This window comes from Ambystoma mexicanum, chromosome 2p (assembly GCF_040938575.1).
Source record: "Ambystoma mexicanum isolate Mex_15411 chromosome 2p, UKY_AmexF1_1, whole genome shotgun sequence".
Classification (NCBI taxonomy): domain Eukaryota; kingdom Metazoa; phylum Chordata; class Amphibia; order Caudata; family Ambystomatidae; genus Ambystoma; species Ambystoma mexicanum.
Window position 1 is genome coordinate 533,083,376 of NC_090923.1, and position 15,803 is coordinate 533,099,178.

General features: G+C 42.7%; 1 protein-coding gene across 11 annotated transcripts in view; it reads right to left on the bottom strand.

Moving 5' to 3' along the window:
• The window catches only part of IQSEC1 (IQ motif and Sec7 domain ArfGEF 1), a 3,055,115-nt gene that overhangs the window by 312,719 nt on the left and 2,726,593 nt on the right, over positions 1-15,803 (bottom strand). The window lies entirely within an intron of this gene.

A 15,803-nucleotide genomic window follows, 5' to 3' on the forward strand; every position in this document is an offset into this window, starting at 1 on the left:
TGACCTTGTGTGCTACTCTGCCCTATGAGTCCAGCCCATGAATTGTTTTACATTTACCTTGCCTTGCTACTGACCTTTCCCCAGTACATTTAAAATATAATTCTCTCATACCTCGCTGTGTTGCTTTACTATTAGCTGATACAGTGACATTTGCGTGTGCGGCGGAAGTAGTTTGCTTAACATGTTTGTGCTACCTAAACCGACTTTCTGCATTTGTGTGCTGCTGCCGCCCTGCAACATGGGGTTAGGCAACATGTTTTTGCTACCTAAAGTGACTTTCTGCATTTGTATGCTGCTGCCGCCCTGCAACATGGAATTGGGCAACATGTTTGTGCCGCCTAAACTAATTTCCTGCATTTGTATGCTGCTGCCGCCTTGCAACATGTATGTTTTTTGCAAGCACTTATGCAACTAAGTAAGCCTTCTGTAATAGCGCCACAATGCCAAAGGGCTGTTGTGTGCTTTATAAATGCAAATAAATAAACAATGACCAGAATAAGGGACCTTTTGCTCCTCCCTACACTCTGCTTTATTTCACGACTGATTTTTATAAATGCACTGTTCTTCAGTTTTCTTTGCCTTTTCCTTTTCCAATATAACATGTTAAATGTGCTTGAATGGAAAATGCCCCAGAAAAATGTGTAGGGATTATCATCCGGGCACTGCTGGAGCAAGGTACCTAGTTACCCTCGCATTGCCACTGCGTGATTAAAGTGTGGTTCGCTTTAAAATCTAGTATTAAGAAAAATAATTCCGATAAAATCATTTGATTTTGGTAGAACTACACTTTTATTACACCTTGTAACAACACACCGATTAGAGCTCATGCCATCCTAAAATGATGCACAGAACAGAATTGCACGTTTCTGATATTTGTTCCAATTTTGTATACTTGTTATTCCATGTAGAAATTAGTGTGACATCAACGGATGCATAACGAAAAAAATAGGTATGTAACTGGAAAATGCACAAGGGCACATCCTGCTTGTCACCAATAACAGTAGATCATTTCAAGATAGCGTAAACATAAAAAAAAATGAATGCGCTAATATTCACTGCTATGTAAATAGGACCAACACACTCGACCTTAGCACTTAAGGGGTTAAGAGAAAAGAATGTGTATTTACCTCATATGTGAAAAACAGAAGATGCTTCGGAATTTCCACTGGCCCTTGAGAATAAGTGCTTCTCCGGCAAGCGCTCTTGGTGTGGGGCCAAGTTGTTAGTAAACTATTATAATACAAATGGCCATGGGTTCCCACTCCCTGCCATGAGCCTGCCAGCTTTCAATGAGCGAAGCAGAGAAAGGGCAATCTTTTCAGTAGCAACATCTTGTCTGGCCAGACTAATCTTAGTGGGAGAATCTATTGTGCCAGTAGCATTTGCGTTCATTAATATTAATATTCCTTAAGAAGGATCGGCTGGGAGGTATTGACCGGGACTATCGGATACCACGTTTTCTCTTGAAAGAGCTCGCAACTTCATTGTGCGCGATCCCAGTTGTCGCGTCCTTTCACACTGCTTCTATAGCACTCTTTCATCACATTCATGGTGCTGGGGAAGACCGAAGAGCTCTAAATTTGGGTTTAACAAAGCCAAAAATTACAATTGAAGACTTAATTTTAATCCTGATGGGTAGCGGTTCCGAAACCTGCATGGCTAGTGAGCTAGATGGAGGCTCAAGGCAATAGTCAAGAACGATGAGGTGAGATAAAGCCAAATAAACAAACTATCCTATCACAAACAAAATTCAATGGGACAACAAAAGGTGAAACAAAGATGTGAACTGCATGTAAAATGTAATTTCTGTACATCCTGATGCCTATTGTAAGATTCTCACTGCTTCCCCTCAAATCTAATTTCTTTTTGATTGTACGTTCTTTTGTGATCAAAAGAGCATTGTTCCTCCCTGTACATAAATAAATAAAATATATACTATAGTTACAAAATCTTTTCCGTTAGTAGGTGATGCCTCTGTTCTAAGATCTACTGCTACAGAGATTTTACTTTTTTTTAATGAATATTTATTTTTATCAACAGTAAATAAAAAGCTCTCTCAGCGTACAGCTCAGCCCTACAGTATGGTGTGACTTGCAGTGGGGTCTTGTGAACCCTTGGACACCATTTTGGGGGCAAATTCCACTTGAGTGATGCAACTGATTTAGGAATCTGTTCAAAGTATGTTTTTGATTTATTTAGTCTTGCATTTAATATGACATTCAATTCGTACAATAAACCTTTAATTTACGGGATTTGCAGATTTTTTCCGTTCAGCCGACGGGACTAGTTTTGGGTACTAATCGAAGCATAGATGAATGATATTGGCTAACAATGAAAAACAGATAACTTGCAAATCCAGCTTCATCTTAAATTCATTGACCACAGTGGCAGTCTATATTGCTTCCTTTACCTTCGGCAACTTGAGTTTTACGCCTAAGGCGCATGTGGTCAGGCACTGTAAAGAGGAGGACGGTTAGTAACATATAGTACAGAGATAGTGAGGAGAGGTCCAGAAAGCTGGGTCAACTATGGGGTGTAAACCCCGCATCCTGGACACCGGCAGTATTTCACTCCGACAGCAGCCAATCCTAATTATCTTGATAGCTGCACCGGGGCCATGCAGCATGGACCCACTGCCATTATACATTGAGTTCAAAGTCACTGTCCCTGGAAAGACAGTGACTGAGAAGGGGCAGTACAGGGCCCCAGAAGACCAAGGTGATATTCATTGGAATGTCCTAATGTCCAGCGGGGTGGCATTTCTGTTATAGCCCACTTTCTCTCCCTTATATGGGGCTTTGATCGAACAGTTTAAACTAAATATTCAGTTTTCGTAGCAATCGTCCCTTTTTAATAGAATTTGAAATAAGATAAAACGAGTATAAATAATTTTTGATGCCCTATCTATTTGAATTTTCTATTTATTTCCAAGGTTTTTTATAGTGAAGAGGACCCAAAGGTATCAAAGCACTGTGGACAAGTGAAAAACATGCTGACGTTGAAGTACCAGATACGGGCTGCAGCCATACTGGCTCTTGAAGAATGATTTGACACTTTAAAGAATATTCTGGCTTTATGCAGACTGGGAGAAGTTTAATATGGAAAGGGTATCTTGGCATAGGTTCATGTCATGGAGATACTATATTATTTTGGAGACCTGCATTCTTTGTTTTATTTGGGGTGCCAGTATATAATGCGCTGCAGTAGTCTAATTTTAAAACTGTATTCGTTCTAGCTATGATGGCTCAGTTAATCTGTTCTAGGAATGGGTGCAATCTCTTGAATAGCCTAATATAAAAGGTAACAGTATAGTTTGTGAGGTGACCTGTTTAACCTGAAGTCAAAAATGATACGCACATTATTAACCTACATGAAATTGGAATGGATTGAGAGTGGATTTTAAAGGCAGGAGGATATAGGAATATTTTCTGATTATTTGCAGTACTACTAAAAATGGCCACATGGGTAGGGGCAGTATTCAGACTGAGCCAGTTATCATCCATCCAGGTTTGATATTGTGCGGGACAGACGAGAGCTTTGTATAATCTAGTCTGATTTGAAATACAGTTTAGAATTTTCCATATAACAGTAGCAGCCATACGCATGTGGAGATCCTGAAGGGGGTTGGTATGTATGATGCAAAAGTAGGGAAAATGGCACCCTGCAAATCACCCCAGTAGGTGTAGCTTTTTGACCATTGAAATCTATCCTGATCCGGTCGGAGAAGGAGGAGTCAAATCACATCAGATGAATCCAATACCCTGAACACCAGAATGCAGTCTGACCAAGATGGTGTGGTGGTCCAGAGTGTCGAAGGTGGAGTGTACATCTGCCATGCTCAATACTATGTCTTGCTCTCAGTGATCCACAGTAATTATTTTCCCACATAAATCGGCAGAGTCTTGGTCGCACTTTCTGGCTGCCAAGCACTTATTCTTTCCTTAGTTGCCCTGACACCATCTTCTGTAGTATTCTCACTAGGAAAGGAGGTTTGGCAATTGGACGATTACTTGCTGCAGTATTTAGTACAAGCAAAGGCATCTTCAGAAGATAAGTGATCCAGAATTTCTTCAATACGTCTGGTACTTTACCCTGTTCTATTAAAATAGTTATAAAATTGATCATACATAGAAAATTAAATCGCTGCATTTTTTTTTGTGGTGCCTCAAACTTTAATAACGATTACTCCTAGGAATCAGAATTGGAGTTTACTTGGGTGGATTTTGCTGTTCTAATATTTTCAAGAAAATGGAAGGTTTTATTATGAAGGAAGTCATGGTTTCCCTTTAGCCTTTCTCACTTGATTGGCTTCGAAGGTTGACGAATGGGGCTATTTTCAAGATACTTAAAATTTTGGAAAACCTGATTTGGAAAGTCTGAGGGTGCGTTGTTTGAGTAGGAGTGATGGGTCTTTTTTGGCGAGAAATGTAACTGCTTTACATACATTTCTGATGGTTTTAAGCTAATATTTACACCTTGGGATTGTTTTGCGCTGCCATTTTGCTAGCCTTGGGAGAATGAGGGTAATCCAGGGATTATGAGCGTACCAGCTCTGGTAGACTGTTTTGTGAGTTTTAATTATGGTACACATAGATGCCACTAAATCACTGATCTAAGTATCTTGGCATCAATGTCAACTTGTAGCTCGACTTTTGAGGAAGAGGAGTCGTCTGAAAAGTGATCTCTATTGCATCTACCTCGTCAAGTCAACTACCAGTCAAGCGAATGGCCTTTATCACGGGAGGAGCCTGTTTTAACATGTTGGCAACGCAGAGTTCCTACCTGCTCTGCCAATTCCAGAATAAATGTATCCTGAAGGATCATCAGCCCAAAGTTTCAGAGCATGTTCAGCAAAGGACTGTAAGATTTCATGCGCCCAGATCCCTCTGGGTTTTGTGCGCAATAGAAATGCCAAAATAAATAAATGTAGCTCAGGCACAAACTCATTCTAGTTGGATTTTGGTGGCTTAAAAATCAATCAAAGGGAATAGGAAATATTTTGAGACTTGCCCAATTTGACACATAATGTTTCGCACGAGGATTGGGACAGGTCAACGTGATGTATTTTCAGATGAATGTCTTTAAACACAATATCCAGACCATCTCCAATTTTAGTCGAAATGTCTCCATGAATAACTGAGAGCCCTGGGCGGAGAGGACAGCAGAAGTTCAGAATGAGCACCCATATCGTAGATTTCTCAGTTACATATAGGACAACAGTGTGATTATCTTGTATTGCCCGGTTTACGCCTGCAGCACAGCCGAACTGGTGCTTACTGAGGAGAATTTAAGGAATCCTCCCTGATCACCATGAGCCTAAGATTTGTTTTCATGTTGGGCGCCTGGTTCTTTCTCAGTTTCATAGGGGTGTTGGTATTGATTTTGGAATAGTTCAATGTGATCAATTCCAATGGCTGACTTCGATTTTTGGGCAAACAAATTTCAATATTAGAGCGGTTGTGAAAAAGAGGAAGATGTGTATCCCTCTATCTTACAAGTGTTATCCACAGTAAAGCAGAAACTAGAGCACATGTCATTCAAGATGCAGCGGAAGATGCTCTTGCCTAACTATGAGAAGAAAGGGCTGTAGTCCAGGTCATATGGAGGCACGAGGTAACCTACTCCTGTGCGGGACCAGCAGGCACGAGGTAACCTACTCCTGTGCGGGACCAGCAGGCAAGAGGTAACCTACTCCTGTGCGGGACCAGCAGGCACGAGGTAACCTACTCCTGTGCGGGACCAGCAGGCACGAGGTAACCTACTCCTGTGCGGGACCAGCAGGCACGAGGTAACCTACTCTTGTGCGGAACCAGCAGGCACGAGGTAACCTACTCTTGTGCGGGACCAGCAGGCACGAGGTAACCTACTCCTGTGCGGGACCAGCAGGCACGAGGTAACCTACTCCTGTGCGGGACCAGACCGGAGTTTCTATGGGTGCTAGTAATAAAAATAAACTGAAACAAGCCGGGCGAAGAACATGCTTAAAACATCTATCTCTGCTCACAAACCAAAATGCTAATGGCATTCTACGCTGCCGTGCCCGGGTACATTCCAGTAGCGTCCCTCAAAAAGAAGGGAAGTGAAGCATTCAATGGCAAGATCACATTTTATTACTAATCCACTGTTAGAAAATTAAGATTCACTGGCATGTCAGAAGTAAGACAGTCAGGATTATTGCAAGAGGCCAGTGCTCTGGTTTCAGGCAGATCTTTCAAGCTGCAAAGCAGTGGGACATGTGCACGCACATTGAAATAATGAGGTATTTTAATAGAGATGTGCCTGCAGTGGGTTTGGCGAGGAGGTAACGCTGTGTGGCACCTGTCCCATTTACCTGCTCCTGAAGTTCTCATGGGTGGACATTAGGGTCATGCTGTCAATCACTGATGAAACCGTTTCATGTGGTTGCTTCCTAAATGATTGTTCCATCATGTGGACTGCAGTTGAGTTCCCCATTAAAGATCAAGACCATCCTAACTTTTGAACTCGGAATGAACATTTTTGGATGGTCATCATTCCTGGGTTGCCACGTAAACAAACCTTACCAAAGATTCCTCCCCCGCTGCATCTGCCCCTTCCTTTATTTGTAGGATCTATTTACTGCTTACTCATCCTGTTATCTTGCCCATGTCCATTTTCTGTCCATCAGCAGTTCAGGTCTGGATAGCCTGGTGGGGGGGGAGCTGTACGCCACTCCGCCGACAGGCCTAGGCGCCCGACACTATTACGGGGGTGATTTGGCATAACACGGCATTATCACTGGTGAAGCGTGAGCAATGCCAATCATCGATGGAAAGTATCCCCAAGGGCCACCTCCATTTCTCAAGCAATCATTACTGTACGAATTGCTCCAATATTCAGATCTTTCCAAATAAAAGACAATCGATGATGCAAAGATCCCTATAGACGTACAAAGGAATACAAAAACAATCACCCAAAAACAGGCCATTAGGAAAAGGATGAAAGTCAGTGGCCCTAGTGCCTTCTTGAGATTCACCGAAACCCAGAGGTTTGTGTGCTACATGAAAAAACGCCTTTTGAAATGTATTTTATTTATTTCAATCAACCAAATAAAGGTTAGACAACCACTTTTAAAAAGGAAATATGAAAGCCACCTAGAGTACCCAAGATACATGATCAAACCATGACCAAGTATCATATCCAATTCAGGGGTTTTATTTACAGAAATACTGACATCTACATATCTGCTACTTTTCTACAAATATCGAGATCATTTCAGAAAATAAAGGGTTCGGTTGGCTTACACACATGTACATTGCAGATGAAGTCAAAATACTGCAAGGAAGTTTAAAAGGGGTGAAATAAAAAAAGAACCCTCTCTTTATAACAATCTTTACAGTTCCACAATGGCAGCATGGAAGGTGTGAGGGGGCAGGGAGGGAAACGAAGAGGCGACAGGACTTCTGGGAACTAGGTGAGTGGGATGGGGCGGGGCAAGGTTGCAGCATCAGATAAAGGAGGTTCCTCCTCACAAGAGGAGAATGCCCTCTTCAAAAGAGCAGGATGCCCTGGGGAACCTGGGGCAAAGGTGGCAACGCCTCCCTTCGAGCTGTAAAAGTGGCCAGGGCCACAGCACTGTAAAGGGAAGCAACCAGAAGTTCTCTGCCGTTTAGAGCAGCACAGGGAAAAACAACTCGCTAAAGACATGCGAAGCCCCCATAGATATGTATATACTACCCTGTAAAAGCTATCTTGAGGGCAAACCATTTCTTCTGGACAACAGTTCCCTCAAATATGCAATTAAAGAGGATGTTACAATTTTAGTCCTTAAAAAAACCTCTGTAATCTCCCAGGTTTTGCGTTCACACGCGTAGATTGGTACACGATTCATGCTCACTGGAACACGCACTGAATAACCAGAGAACAAGCCTAAGCCTTGATAGCATTTTCATTGACTATGCATCCCTAATGCCCTTGTTCATAAAGCAATCAATGTTAACATGAGTCCACCCACTCACTCCCCACCTGTGAATGTCTGCGCAGACATGCTCTTTTCAGTGGCCAGAGGCTTGCTTACACATTTGCAAACCCCATGTGACATTCAATCATCTTCCATAGTGCATGTCATGCTAAAGAAAAAAAACATTGAGCATCATTAATGGGTGCCTGAGGAGATGCAATTTACATTCAATGTGCATGGTGTTGGAATACATGAAGATAAATGTATAAGGTTAATGCGCACGTACTGTTTGTGATTTGTGGTTGTAAACACAGCAGCATTCTATGTATCCGTTGAGTGGGGAAGGGTGGCCACAACAAGAGTGAGAGTGTCGGTACTGAAGGCATTAAGCACCAAGTAGGCACTGAATATGAGCGCTAACGAGGAACATTCACTTTTCTAATAATCCCCCTTCCTTTCTAATACCTTCTTAACCCTACTCATCCAACCAACAACACCCTAACCCTCTCCACCCGCCCCCGGTAAGGGGTTGCATCTTCCTGTTTCCTGTACATTCTATAAAACCCAGGAGGCAAAACCCCTGAGGGGATAGTTTGTTTGTGCTGCCTCTGTGCAAGGTGGCACTGTGAACCTGAACATGAGGAAATACAACTAAGTCCTGACCAAACGGTCCTTCTCCAACAAGAACGATCATGTTGCCCCACCAGACATTTTGATGCCGCACAGACGCACATTTATTTTCATCATTATGTACGCATCTATGAAAACCACCAACTAGAATATGCAGACTAGGTTCAACCAATATTCACATAGATAACCTTCCCATCCTATTGGAATTGACCGCACTGGAAGAAAGGAACCATGATTTGAAAGTGAACACGCCTGACCCAAGGTGCGATAAGGAGGAGCAGCAAGAAAAGAGCATTGTTGATCTTGCCTCCTTTGGGATTGAGAATGCTTAGAGGTAAAATACAAAAGCAGCCTATAACCGAATCCATATATGTCGTAGATTTCCAACCAAAAAGCCATGTTGAAACAAGCCCAGTGCTTGTCGTTGAAACCCTCAAAAGTTTAATCAGATCTACAACAATAATAAGGTGCAAAATAATTAAATGCAGACATAATGGAAGGTGCTTAAAGAACTGAAACATTCTAATGCTTCCTAATTAAGCCTTCCAACATAGCCAGCAATGTAGTACTTGGGGACATGGCAGTATATCTCAGGGAAGTTGAAAGTCAACTACAGGACAAATATACTTCTGAAAGATTACCGGTCTACTCAACAGAAGTGATCACAAAATGTTGAGATGATTGAAGCATGGCATAACACTATTCTAATTGAACATGAAGAAAATGATTCCTCACTATTGACGAGCCGACCATTTCCACAATTTACTTTCTCTGAAATAATCCACCAACCACTAAGTAGAGCTCCCCAGACACCCTGTGTGGCATCCAACAGATCCTTTCTGGAAAATGTATCTAAATACAAGGATGCATTTTTTTATTCCCTATCATACCCAATCTTCCTTCTCAGAGTCTGTAATCCCACTCATATCCAGCCTTCCTTCTTACCATTCTGGCCCACCGGCTCAAAACAAAAGAACTGCCTTGAGAAGAGGCTGTTCTAATGGCTACTCTCATGATAGTGCCACTCAACACTAGCATTGAGCATCAGATGGGCATAAAAGCCTGTCAATATTGCCTTCCATGCAAATCTCTCAATTCCGTTGAACATTTCAGGATGCCTCACAGAAGGTTATATTTTGGTCTTATAAACAACATGTTCTTCTTTGTTAAAGTTTACTACCATCCAAAAAAGAGGTACTGTGATGGGTACAACTTTTGTACCAGTTATGCTAATATGACTAGTCTGGTGAGTCCAGGAAAAGGTTTGGACCACAGTTCGAGAAGCAACACATGGAGAATGCCATTGTATGGCTCTGATGCCTTTTGCGATTCATTCATTATTTGGTGGGGCTCTGAAAATGAATGGCTGAAATTTGTGAAAATTCAAAATCCGAATAACAAAATAGAAAATTCACTGAAGAACGCAGTGCCAGAGAGATTTTAAATCTGGAAAACAAAATCCACATCAAAGAAAACAACATAAACACATTTTATTACAACCATACCTGCATGCATGCAACTAATAGCCATGCGATAAATCTGATCAGGAGCATACCATATGAGGAATTCTTGAGGACCAAATGGAACTACTCTAAAGAGAGTAAATTCAATATTTGAGCAAAGAAGGCTGTTGCCTGGTTAAAATATGGAGGATACCATAAAAACTCATCAAAGGTTTGAGAAAGAAAAAATGATAGAGGACCACAGACCAGTAAAAGCAACAACTAAACAATTCCCGATGGAGAGACAGATGAATCCAGAATTATTATAATGATTAAGGACAACAATAAAGAAATTGGACTGACTATAAATAAGCAATCGTGTATCCTCAAAGACTACGAGCACCCTGCAACATAGCTGGATAATGATGTCGGATAACCAGGACCTTGCAACTGGCTATTGATGTGAAGTGACATTTAAAAAAATCGCCATTGCACAGCCTGCAAATACAAAACAACTACCGAAGGTTATACCAATCCTCCTATACACACAAAAGAAAACATAAGACAAAGAATGACCAGTGAAACATGATTTGTTGTATAGTTGTTGACCTGCAAAAGTCAGGCGTGGTACATGTATGGCACTACATGCAATATGAAAATCAAAGTATTGCAACACATGCTTGCCACTACCAAGGAGGATACCTCGCATTCTAAGTGTATATAGCTCTGTTAAATCTCTCAAACTGATTCCAGGTGAAAACAAAAAAGGGTACATACGTCTCACTTCCCGCATTGTTTAGCACTGTATGCATTAGCCACTGATGTCATGCAAACGTATCATGACATCACTAAGGGGAAAAAGAAAGCCTTGTGTTCTCCCATGTATGTGCGCATATAAGAGCATATATGGGCAATCCTTATTTGTTGAAAGAGTATTGCGAAAAATGAAACGCGTGCCACCCAGCACAGCATCCAGTCTTCAGTAACATTGACACAAATAACTGTAGTTTCCCAAACATCTTTTCGTGCAATATTTGGTGTTTTATGGCCATTGAGAGCCTAAATAAAAGGTTATTCAAAATAATGAATGTATGGTTACATTTTTATATATTTGTATAATCGAAAGAGGACGAGAGACAATATACAGGGAGAACGGGGACCTGCAGACATTTCTCTATGCTACACTGCGCCTCAGGGTCATCGGGGCAGCTTAAGCAATCTTACGTTTTCAAATGCCATTCCTTAGAATTCTGAGACCTAAGATCTTTTCCTGCTCGGGGAAATCAAAATTACAAATCCCAAAGAGCGACTTCACAAAGAAGTCACTGACACTAAGACGGATTTCCTTGTTGCTATTGACCGGAGACCAACCTAAAGATTGAGGTCACCATCGGTAACAGTGCCCTGACATCTGCCTGGGATGTCCTCTGAAAGGCTCAGTGATCATTTGCGGGCACGAGAGCATTGTTGGTAAAAGCTCTTTTGTAAAAATAAAAATGGTCTTTCAGCTCCCACGTCTTCCAGTGCCAAACTACTGGAGATGAACATTTATGATTTCACTTACATTTTACCTGTATTGATTTAGGAATGACGCACATTTCTTCTCCTTCATCCCCTTACAATTAATGGCAGTGTGCTTTTTCATACTTTTACATCAAATAGGCCACACAGCGGCAGCAATAACGTTTTCCCCCCGACTCCTGCAGAAGACACTGCACGGTTGTAGTAAAATGTAACTCTGTAACTACATCAATTGTTGTGAGAACTAAGAAATGGGATGTTACAGATGGCCTGAGTAATTCACGAGTCTCAAGGACCTCTCAGGAGAATTACTAAAATACAATGTAAGGTATATGGTTCTTTGTAGCAAAGGAGGTTGTTAGAGGGGCAATTGAATAGAGGCACCAGCTGGAAAAAGGTTTTGGGAAGTGGCGATGGGGCCATCCCTCTCAGTCTCCTCTTCCTTGGGAGTCCCTCCCTAGCCTAGACATCCATAGCCCCCTGGTTAGTTCTACCAATCGGTAACCCCTACTATCCAGGGCCTAACTTGGACTACCGATGGTACCAAAAAACATGATATCACTGACTCCCTCAAGGACGTCCTAACGATACCTACCCTAATGATGATTAGTTCTAAAAAGGGGTGGTGTATGTTCCATCTTTGAGCCCAATCTCCTTACTACACTCCACCTCTGATTCCATCCACCTTCTCTCCTCCCCACATCCTTTTTCTCTGTCTCTTTGATGTTGCACTCTCTCTTTTCACCTACCTCTGTTCTCTGATGTACATACCTTCTTTCCTACCACTCTACCACTACTCTCACTTCTCTACTCTTACCTTCCCTTCCCTACTACTGCTCTCACTACCCTCAGTTGATTCCGCACTTCTAGTGCTCACTGCCAACCTTTGATGTTACTTCTCTGTCGGTCCTACTACTCTCTTCTCCCCCAAACTCGGGGCTATGGTGCCCTGCTCACTCGTCAAATAAACTCAGTCCCTACTCTTAGCCTTCCCCCACTTCACCCCTCTCCATGCACCATACTCCTACACCACCGCTCTACAAGCCTCACTCTCCCCTAACACACACTCCCTCTCTCTATTACCCCACTCCCATCTCCCACTCTTTCTTTTTTCTTCCTTTTTGTTCTTTCTCTCCCTCTCTCATGCACAACACACACCTTCCATAAACCCCCTGCACACCTTCTACAATGTACTACACTGCACAAAACTGGTACCACCCTCTCTAAAATACTTCACCTTTGCTAAGCTCTGACTCCAACACTCCAATACTCCGCTCCTCCACCTGGTCTCTTGGTCCACCTACACCTCCTGCTGTGACCTCACCCGTACAACCCACATTCTGCCTTTCCTGCTATCCCTTTTTTATACCGTGGAGCTGGTGGGTCTGTGTCTCCTTCCCTATTCCTGTGGCTGCAGTACCCACCTGGCCCTCTGCACTAATCGGTGCCTGACTTTTTCCCAGGACACAGGTGAGTGGCTATTATCCTCTAAGCACCTCCCCCCTTTCAGCATGTTTGTTTCCTGACAGTCTTACAGGGTTTCCATGTTGTTGCTGTGGTGTGCTGGGGGTATGGCAGATTGCTGGGTGCTGCTGGGGTGTGGTGAAGGTTCCTGGGTTACCTTGGCTGTCAGTTCCTTTCTCTCTTCAATTTGGATCCAGTCTAGGTTTTCTGTGTCGCTCCCAGGTGGATTATGGGAGTGGTGATTCTGCAAAAGAGAAGCGAGACCAGTGGCAGCAACTACATTGGGAAGCATTGGGAGATTAAGAGTGGCACCAGGACTGGGATTTGCGGCACATGTGGGCTTTCTGGTGACTCCCCCCCCCCCCCCGCAAAATTCCACTTCACCTATCTGGGGCAGGGCTCGTTCTGGCTTTGGTCTTAGTGAGCCTCCTGCCCCAGGTTGAGAACCCCCTACGCGCCCAAACCACCTTTGACAGGATATTTGGCCCTGTCGCAGTGAGCACATCTACAGAGAATTACACTAGCTACTCCTCATAGCCAGGTTACTCTTCAAACCTGCCTGCATCACATATAAAACAACTTTATGTCGAACACTAGCCTACCTTACCACACAACGCACAGGCTCAAATGGGATACACCCTACAGGAGCCAGACCATTGCAAGGCTCAAAACTGAACTGGCACGCAAAGAGAAAACCAAGAAACGGGGCTTTTCTTGCTATCCCCTAGCCTACCGGAACACTATCCCGCTCACAGGCGGGACCATTTATCTCATCACTGTGTTACAGAGTATACCTAGCCATGTAGTATTAGAAATAAACCCTAGCGTGCACATTCTGTTAACATGGCCCGAGGCTTCAAGCCATCCACCTCTGCTTACGAAGAAAGTCTTCGAATGTTATCCGACTCAAACCTTTCTTTTTTCGCAGCAGATCAATGCTCGAACAAGGAACATCTCCAACTCTGAACACTGAAGAACATGAACCCCTTTTTTGGATTGATCAATACAGTCGAATTGGTACAGGTTCTAGTTTGAATCAAAGTAGACCTTGGAAAAGAATGTACCTGGGTAAAATCAAATTACTTTACCAGACAATTGGAACTGGTTATGAATAATGCACCTAGACTTGCCTACGGTGGCGATTATGGGTCTGTGGTATTTTTTCCTGAAGTTTGAAAAATGAAAACTCAAAAATTAAAATGTAAAAATACTGATTTTAATAAACTGCACATTGCTACAGCATTATGTTCAAAGGTTTGTTTAAAAGGAATTGTTATTGGTGCAGTTCCTATGTTTATATTATATTTAAAGAGTTTTTCCCTTCACTGCTTCCCCCACCCCCATTATACCGCTGTCCCTTTCTCTTGCCTATCTCCCAATTAATGTTCCCCAGGCTATGTTTTTTTTTTTAACATTATAAACGTAGGGCCCTCCTGAAATCACCCTTTTCATGTCAGAACAATACACTCCTCCTTTCGCAAAACTATGTGTCTGTCTACCCATTTATTTAATTTTTTTAATTTTAAACTGAGACGACACCCTCTCCGACTCCCCCGTGCGCCTACACGACCTCATCCTTTTAGATTTGTGTAGTGGATTCTTAATCTGCTCACTTTTCACACTTTTGGTACCACACTTCTGTGTTTTTGTGCAAACTTTAATCTTGAAAACGGTACTTTAATATAACATGACATACCACCAGCACTGAAATCCCTGATATGTTTACCCACAGAAGAAGCAGTACAGGGGACTATTATTTCTCGTCCATAAAATGCCATCAACATCTCTGGGGTCCCACGACGGGAAAAAGATTGCAACCGGTTCAGACCAAAGACAAACCAAAGATTGGGACCTGAGACTTGGCAACAGAAGGGCCTTCACTCTGTAGCAAGCTCTGTCTGGACCTCTGTGAGCCACAACACCCTGGAGATGTGAAGGAACGCGCCAAACGATTTTTCTCGACTGGTGAACAGAAGCCACACAGCACAATATCCCCTTGACGGGATCCAGTCTTTTTACTGAACAATTTTCCCAAAGGATCTTTTTCGTGCAGATTTCTTTACTGCTTTTTTCAGCAAAATCAAGATTGTTGGCTTAGTTGAGGAAATATTGGATAGGGGGAGGTGGTGAGTCGGGGTCGGGTGTCTTCCCACATTTTGTTGGGGGGAAAAAGGCGTGGTAAACACATCTGCAGCAAAGAATTGGTCAATAAAAACACACAAACCCCTCAACTACTTGCAAAATATATATATTGTATTAGTACGCAGAACTTGTGAAAAATGACAAATTCGGATCATGATAAATAGTGGGCCTCCTTGTATCCCTGGGACAGGGTTGCATAAGCAGCCACGTGGCTTCTCTGCCCCAATTCGAGGTATCTCCATTAACATCCAATTCCTGGTCTTTGTGCTGAGGCCCAAAAACAGACATGAGACATGCATTAATGGCATATATTAACAGCAAGCTCATTTTAAGATGACCTCCAACCTACTTTTAGATCATAATCAAGTACATCATTGCAACCTAGGTAAGATTTGAGTGTTGGTGTGTAAGGAAAAATGGCCGCTTTACTGCACCCTTATATCCTGCCCCTGCGAGCTAGGCAGCTGTTAATAGCCCGGAAGCGCAAGGGAAGTGTGGAGGGCCAGTAATAGGCCGAATGGATCTGAGCACTAAGGCTGTTAGCACCTGGGATAGTAAACCCAGGCACCAAAAAGATGAACAACAGTAGGTGTTCATGTTGGAAACACTGGCCAGACACATTCCGAATAACAAAAGATGGACTCTGGGTAAACAGGCGCTCAGTGAGAAAGACCAGTGCCCACTTC